Genomic DNA, 7,147 nt, shown 5'->3' with positions numbered 1-7,147 from the left:
AAAGCAGATATGTGTTATTGTTTAAAGAAACATAAAATACAGGAATCAGTGAATCTCTGCTATGAGAAGAAAACACTGAGTGGCAGAGTCACTACTCAGGTTTCCTGAGTGCTCTCGCTGAATAATTCACATTCGGTGCAGTCACAACCTTTTCCTCTCTCAGAAGACTTGCACAGGCTGCAAACAATCCCACTACCTAAAAGATTCTTGACATCTTGAAATGGAAAGGAAATCAATGCACTCAGATAACACATGATATTACAAGGTACAAGTGTCATATACTTGATAAGTTCATTATTGGCACAAGATCCAGTAAAACTTTTACTAAAGTTATCATGAGTACTGACTTTCCAGCTGACACTATTACAAGTACCCGGGGTGTTTTAAATTTGTCCTACTGCTGCTAGTAGTGAAGGATTAAGGGAATTAAGCTTCCTCAAGAAGTTACATGTGCGCACATAGTACAAAGTAGAACACTCAGTTTCTCCTGTCCCCTAAGGCTTTTAATGGCACTCCAACTGTATCAGAATGCAACTGAGAAATGCTTCCCATGGACATATTCTTCCTGTGAAACCCTTAGTTTGTTTCAGGGACCTCTCAAATCAAACCCTTCCTATTACCACCTTTCAGGTATCCTCTTTCAGAACTTTCCCAACAGTAGCAAAATTTTCTCCTTTTGTTCCTATTCTCTTAAGACAAGTTTATTTTAAGAAAACTATTAACTGGAGTTGCAAGGTTTTGAAATTAAGTATTTGTTAATCACAAATTTGATCAAGATAGACTTGTTGCACTGTATTTTTGATAAATATCTTTTCAAAGCAGTGTTCATCATCAAAGCATGGTATTATCTACAACACTTGTGTAGGAAGTGTTGAGCAAGCAGAACTGCAATCCAGTATTATAACCAGATTTATGTTAAGCATGAAAAGACAAAGAGGAGCTCAGACGCAGTGCAAGTTCATCTGTGGATGGAGAAAGTTATGGGATTCCTAGTGCTCACCTCTTGAGAAGATGACAAAATTCCTAAATGCCAAATATCTGGTAACCTGCTACAATGGCAAATGGCATAAACACGCATGGCGCACAGACTGTCTGAGGACATCCATGACGATTATTGTCCCTGGAGTTCACCTTGGCTGAACTGGAAGAGTTCAAGGAGGTGGCAAGTTACAGTGACAAGATTTCAAGGACATTATAGAATTTCAGGCTAGCAGCGACATGATCCTAAAAAGGTGGAAAATCTCTTGGCAGAAAGCTATCAAGCAAGAAAGGGGTCAAAACAGGCAGAAATGCCCAGCACAACAGTTCTCTTGCATTAATGATACCATCACAAAAGCTGAGATCTCTGCTAATGGTCGGATGAAGCCTGTGGCACTTGCAGACACACTTGTCAAGGAAAACAGACGGCTGTTTTGTGATGACAGTCACAAATGTGTGGCACTTCCTCTCACAAACTCTACATGACAAGTCTGTGGAAAGATTCAGTAATTAAGAAACATGGGAGTACATATAATACAGGGAATGGCATAGCAGATTCTAGACTCAGAATGCAACCTATTAGGAAGGACTCTAAGGACCAACAACACTTCAGTATGCAGGATCAGGCAGGAGGATGGAAGCTGAGGTCTCAGGGTTTAGCTGACAAATATTTATTTGGAGCAGCTTTTGGAATACTTGAAACTGACAGATAATGGAACCAATCTGATGTCATTTAAGATTTAGAAGGTTCTGGGAATTTTTATTTTTTATTTTTTTTTTCCAATTGAAGATGCTGAGGGGTACAGGGTACAGATATGTGCAGAAGAGAACACAATTCAGAAGAATATAACTTCTAGACATGAAGACACTTCATTCAGCAGAGGTGTTTTGTTTTTCACAGAATATCTGAGGTTGGAAGAAATCTCTGGAAATTGTCTAGTCCAATCCTCCTGCTCAAGAAGGGTCAGCTGAAGCAAGTTGCCCAAGGCTGTATCCAGTTGTGTTTTGAACATCACCAAAGAAGGCAACGCTGCAGCCTCTCTGGGCAACCTCTTCCAGTGTTCAACCACAGGAGAAAAGTGTTTACTTTTCCTGTCTTTCAGTTTGTGCTCATCACCTCTTGTCCTGTCACGGAGCACCACTAAGAAGAGTCTGGGTCTATCCTTTTTATATCCTCCCATCAGATATTTATACAAGTTGATAATGTGCTCCCTAAGCATTCTCTTCTCCAGCCTAAACAATCCCAGGAGCATTACTGTAAGCAGTGCTCCAGGAATTAACTAACATTTTTAAAAATAGTTGAAAGTAGGGGTATGTCAGCACTCTGTTTACTCTAGTGCTTTCATGCCTGATGCTTCTGGTTAAGCTACTACCACAGTTTGCCTATAATTAAAATTATTTAAATGGACATTAGAGAATAATTGTTCCTGTATGAGCCGAGAGCTATTGTAAGCCCACATTCCCACCAGGAGTTATTCCACAACGTCTCTGTGGTAAGCTTAAGCATGTATGGGTAGGAAATTTTAACAAAATGTTCCACAGCAGCTTGATGTAGACACAGTCTCTGGAGTTCTCACTTCTTGGAATCTTATAACCAAGGAAGATTTTGTTAAACAAGAAAGTTGAACACTGCCAACTCACTTTTGAAGACAGCAAAAAAAAACCAAACACATTCATTGTATGTACTAACCATATATTTTATGTGTACCGCTGTAACACAGAACTGCAATAGGATACAAAGGTGTGCCTGGTTTTTGGCAAGCAAGTCACTACTACACTGCTGCAATGGAAGAGGAATAGAGTGAAATAATAGGATAGGACTGAAGATTAAACCCCATTAGGATTTCTAAAGCTTAATTAATAAGATACTCCAGAAACTGGTAGAGGGGAAAAAAGGGTCTCAGTGGCAGCATGGCCCTGAATGTAGCGTTTAGAGGCTGCATTGCAAGAAACTGCATGTTTAGTGGTCAGCTTTGTGTTTGATTACATCTTCACCTTTTCCATCACAGTAAAAATAAAAAATAAGAAGAAAAGTTCAGTTATGGAAATGTCCCTTTTAATCGCATATCCACTTGTCTTATCTTGACAATTTTAACATGCAATCAGATTCAACTCCTTGGCACCAACAACCCATCATCTGATAGTTTCAATAAAATACATCAAGTATTTAAGTACATGAAATGCTGATAGGAGAAGGATAGTAGTATAAACCTGTATAACAATTCCTCAAAGTCTGTCTACTGTTCATTAGAAAAATGTAAAGGACTAGTGGAAGAAAAAAATGAGTGCATAAAGAGTGAAAAGACAAGAAGACAGAAAAAGGAGAACAATACAAAGGGCTCGTGGAGTGCATCTGGGCAGTGAAAATGCACAGGAAAGTCTTTGCCATCTGGCAAGAAGACACCAAAGGACTGTGGAAAAGAAGATGAACAGCTTAGTTTTCACAAGTCACATGGTCAGACAAGTAGAAACGAGTATCAAAGACGCAAAGTTTCGATGCCAGAAACTGTTAAAGGAGAACAAAAGACTTACTCATCTTTGCAAGTTTGAAGAAGTCAGATGTAAAGAAAAATAATGAGTAAAAGAGCAGGGAGGAAACAAGACAAGGATTTCTGAACATTTCACATTGTTCTTTTAATGGTCAGTTTCATTGTATGCATGCAATTTTTGGTGGGGAAAAAAAAAAAAGACCAGCTATTGTAATTAGTAGTGCATATTGTGAGCAGTAAAACTCATCTTAGGCCTAGACTTTGTCATTAACCTCTGGTAGAATTTGGGCACTCCATATGAGCAAAAACAGACTTAGTTGCCTCTTCTGGACCACATGGTTTCTAACACAATTACTATTTTGCCCCCAAAATATGAACTGAACCGTAAATGGTACATTTTCATATTTTACTTTGGCACTGTTTCCATTTCATTAGGTGTGCTTGAGGTACCAGAAATGGAGAGAAATCTTTGCAGTTTAGCGCATTCTAATATGATATAAACAAGCTAGGGCAAACCTAGAAAGGTTATTAGAAAAAAATCTTTTACAGCAGCTGCATTGGATGACAGTTTGTCTGAGGGCCATATCACAGCCTTGACAAAGATTAATTGCTAAGGTTCAGTATTAAGCTAGATCTGCTAAATCTTTAAAATCCAGCCAAACTGAAAGCTTTCCTAGACTGACTAAAATTCTGAGCATTTTGTCCGTACTTACACCACGTACATTGTAAAACCTGGAATTAATTCTTCATGAGCCTGCCTACTGCAATTGTTCTAAAGCCTTACTTAACAAAGGATAAAGAAATGTACATGTTCCCCACAATAGCTAAGTCCCTGAAAATGAGAGAGAATGATGAGATGTATTAGAGAAGGAGGGAAGTATGTAATTAGCTGTTCTCTGAATTATCCTAAGTGTAATGATCAGAACCAGAAGACCATTGTACATCAAGGATCCACTTTAAAGTTAATCTAAGTAGGTGCAGACCAGTGCTGTGCTATGTTGAACTTACAGCTTGGCCTTCAGGATGGTGTTGTGCTGTGCATATTCCTGGGCCACAAAAATAATTAAAAAAAAAACAACAGCTGGCTAAATGTAACAGAGGAGCCCATAGGCAGCTCCCACATAGTGCCAGTGACTACACCACCGGCATGTCCTTGCCTTTATCTAAAGTGCAGCAACAAATTCTCATGTGAAATTTTTTTTTTTTTTTACAGAGAAATTAATAAAATTAATAAAGTTGTTTTCTTTCAAGAAAATCCTGTAAGAGCTCAAAAGACCAAAATGCTCGATAACCTTTCCATGGATGGGATCTGCACAGCATGCTGTGCCTTGATCAGAGAGCCCTCCTCAGTGCTGAGAAACTCAGGGTTCCCAGCATCTGAAGGGATGTAAAATTATATATACTATCCTCTCTTTCTTTATAGTGTTAGCTCAAATAAATGGCATTTTAAGAAATACTTTACAGAGTCTAAGCACCTTTTTTACTGGGGTCATAACAAACCAGCACCTCCTGATGTAAAACTCTAAGTATATGTCAGTGAGAACATGTTAAGTCAGCAAGGAAACACACAAGTTTGTCCAATATATTATCTATAATAATGCAATATAACATTTCAATTAAAATAATTATATGACTTCAGAATAGTCAAACAGACTTCAGAGAGGTAGCAAAACACCAGCATTTCCACACCCATGTTTTCAAAAAGCCAAATTCTCAAGTTTTGTTCTGGGCAAGAGAAAGTTTTCGTGAAGCTCTGCACTAAAGCCTCATTCACTAAACTATCCGTATTAACTCCACTGACTTACATATACTTACGTCTCTAGAAGTGTTTTCAGTTAGATTTGCCCTTTTCCCCTGATTCTTTTGATTGATAAGTGGAGAAAGAAGGAAACAGGGATAACCCATGTCTCTCTAGTTGTGAACAATCAGGCATAGCCCAATGTACTATTTCATCTGGGGAATGCATTTTAGGAAGAAACAAACCCCATGTTTTACAACTGGCTTCTTACAGGTCAAATATGGCTCCTTGCTTCTTATCATTTCCCCTCTGCACTCCTTCTTGGCCTCCTAGATATAAATCAGAGCCAGCCTGAACTTTCATCTAATGTACTACACAGAATGAGGGTATACCATATACGTATACATATACACAGCTTAACATGCTGTATATTAACTTGTTGTCCAAAGTAGATTTGAAGCTTATATCAGTAGTTCAGTTACACAATGACAAATTTCTTTCAACAGCTACTCCCTTCCCCTTTACCCTGTCCTCTTCTGCTGTTCATGCAGTAAAAAAAAAGAAAGTAGGAATGCCCAAGAGAGTCATGGCAGTAAGCTATCACTACGGGAGGTGAACCAAATGGATTTGCTGTAGGGAAAACAGGCTTATAGTAGGAATGTATCTATGCGCTCCAGTGATGATGGCTGAAGTTATTTTTGGCAGTTTCTCACATATTACTTCTTTGCTATTTCGCCAGCAGGGGGTAGCCAGCCAGTCAGCAGCAGAGCATCCTCTTTGGGTTATTATGAAAACAGCAAATGCCATCACTGGTTTTCCACTGGGAGTGAATGAAGTGTTCAGTAAACAGAATGGTCCCACCTAAGGCAAATTTTATATTATCCTGAGAAGTAACTGCCTCGCCGTCTTTCATCGGTTCACAGTATATGAAATAGTAAAACTTGTAACAATTTTCATAACATCATTCATCTTGAAGCATCCCAAAGGCTTTACAGGGATCTTTTTCCCTACTGTTAAAATGCAATAATCTTTAGCACCAAATAATATTATATAATATTACGGGACAGGAAATGGAACACACAAAAAAAATTGCATGCCCAGACTAAGCTAGAAGATACTTAGCTATATACGGAGATTTTAGCAGAGGGCAAAAGTTTTCAGTCCTGAAGAAACAAATCTTCTAAACAATTCAGCAGAGCTGTCCTATCCATTTGCTTCAAATCTGCCCTTAAGACATCCGTATCTTGAATCAAAAACATATTCAAGCTTCATAGTCTCTGTTTATCATATATTTTGCAAGTAAACTATTTTATACTGTGTCTTTTTGATGAAGCCAGCTAGGAAACTGTGTCAAAATAGTCATCTGCTAACAATCAGTCATTCAATCAAGATACGCAGCGACTTTGTACATAAAGTAAGAAGGCACTGTCATTGCCCTGAATAAATTACAATATAAGCACACAGATAAAGTAATACTAGTGAAAACAGTAGTTTCTTACTTGAAGATAGAAGAGGAACAGCCAAAATATTTAATGTGTTGCATAAATATAGTTTCTACTAAACTCTGCTTTAGGTATAGAAAGACTATCACAAAATAAAGAAACCATAAAGATAGGTTTACCTGCATAACATTCTGTTTGATCATTAGTCTTCTGGATTTTTATGTCTTAACAAAATTGAACATTAACAACTGCAAAGAGATGATGAAGATGTAAAGGTGGACTGTACAAATTTTGAGACAAATTAGCATTATTGAGAACAGAAGGAGAAAAAGGAGATAAAAGCATTAGATTATGGATGAATGAGCCTAAGCACCATGACAGACTCAAGAAATCAGCTTAGGTCAACAGAGCTAGCAAAAAGAAGGGAAACAGTATTTCATATCCAAGTAGATAAGCAAGGATATTTTGTCAGGTATTTGGATCCATCATTTATAATGTTT

The sequence above is a fragment of the Cygnus olor genome, chromosome 5, assembly GCF_009769625.2.
Source record: "Cygnus olor isolate bCygOlo1 chromosome 5, bCygOlo1.pri.v2, whole genome shotgun sequence".
Classification (NCBI taxonomy): Eukaryota; Metazoa; Chordata; class Aves; order Anseriformes; family Anatidae; genus Cygnus; species Cygnus olor.
The sequence above is the reverse complement of the archived record's forward strand: the minus strand, read 5'-3'. Positions refer to the sequence as shown.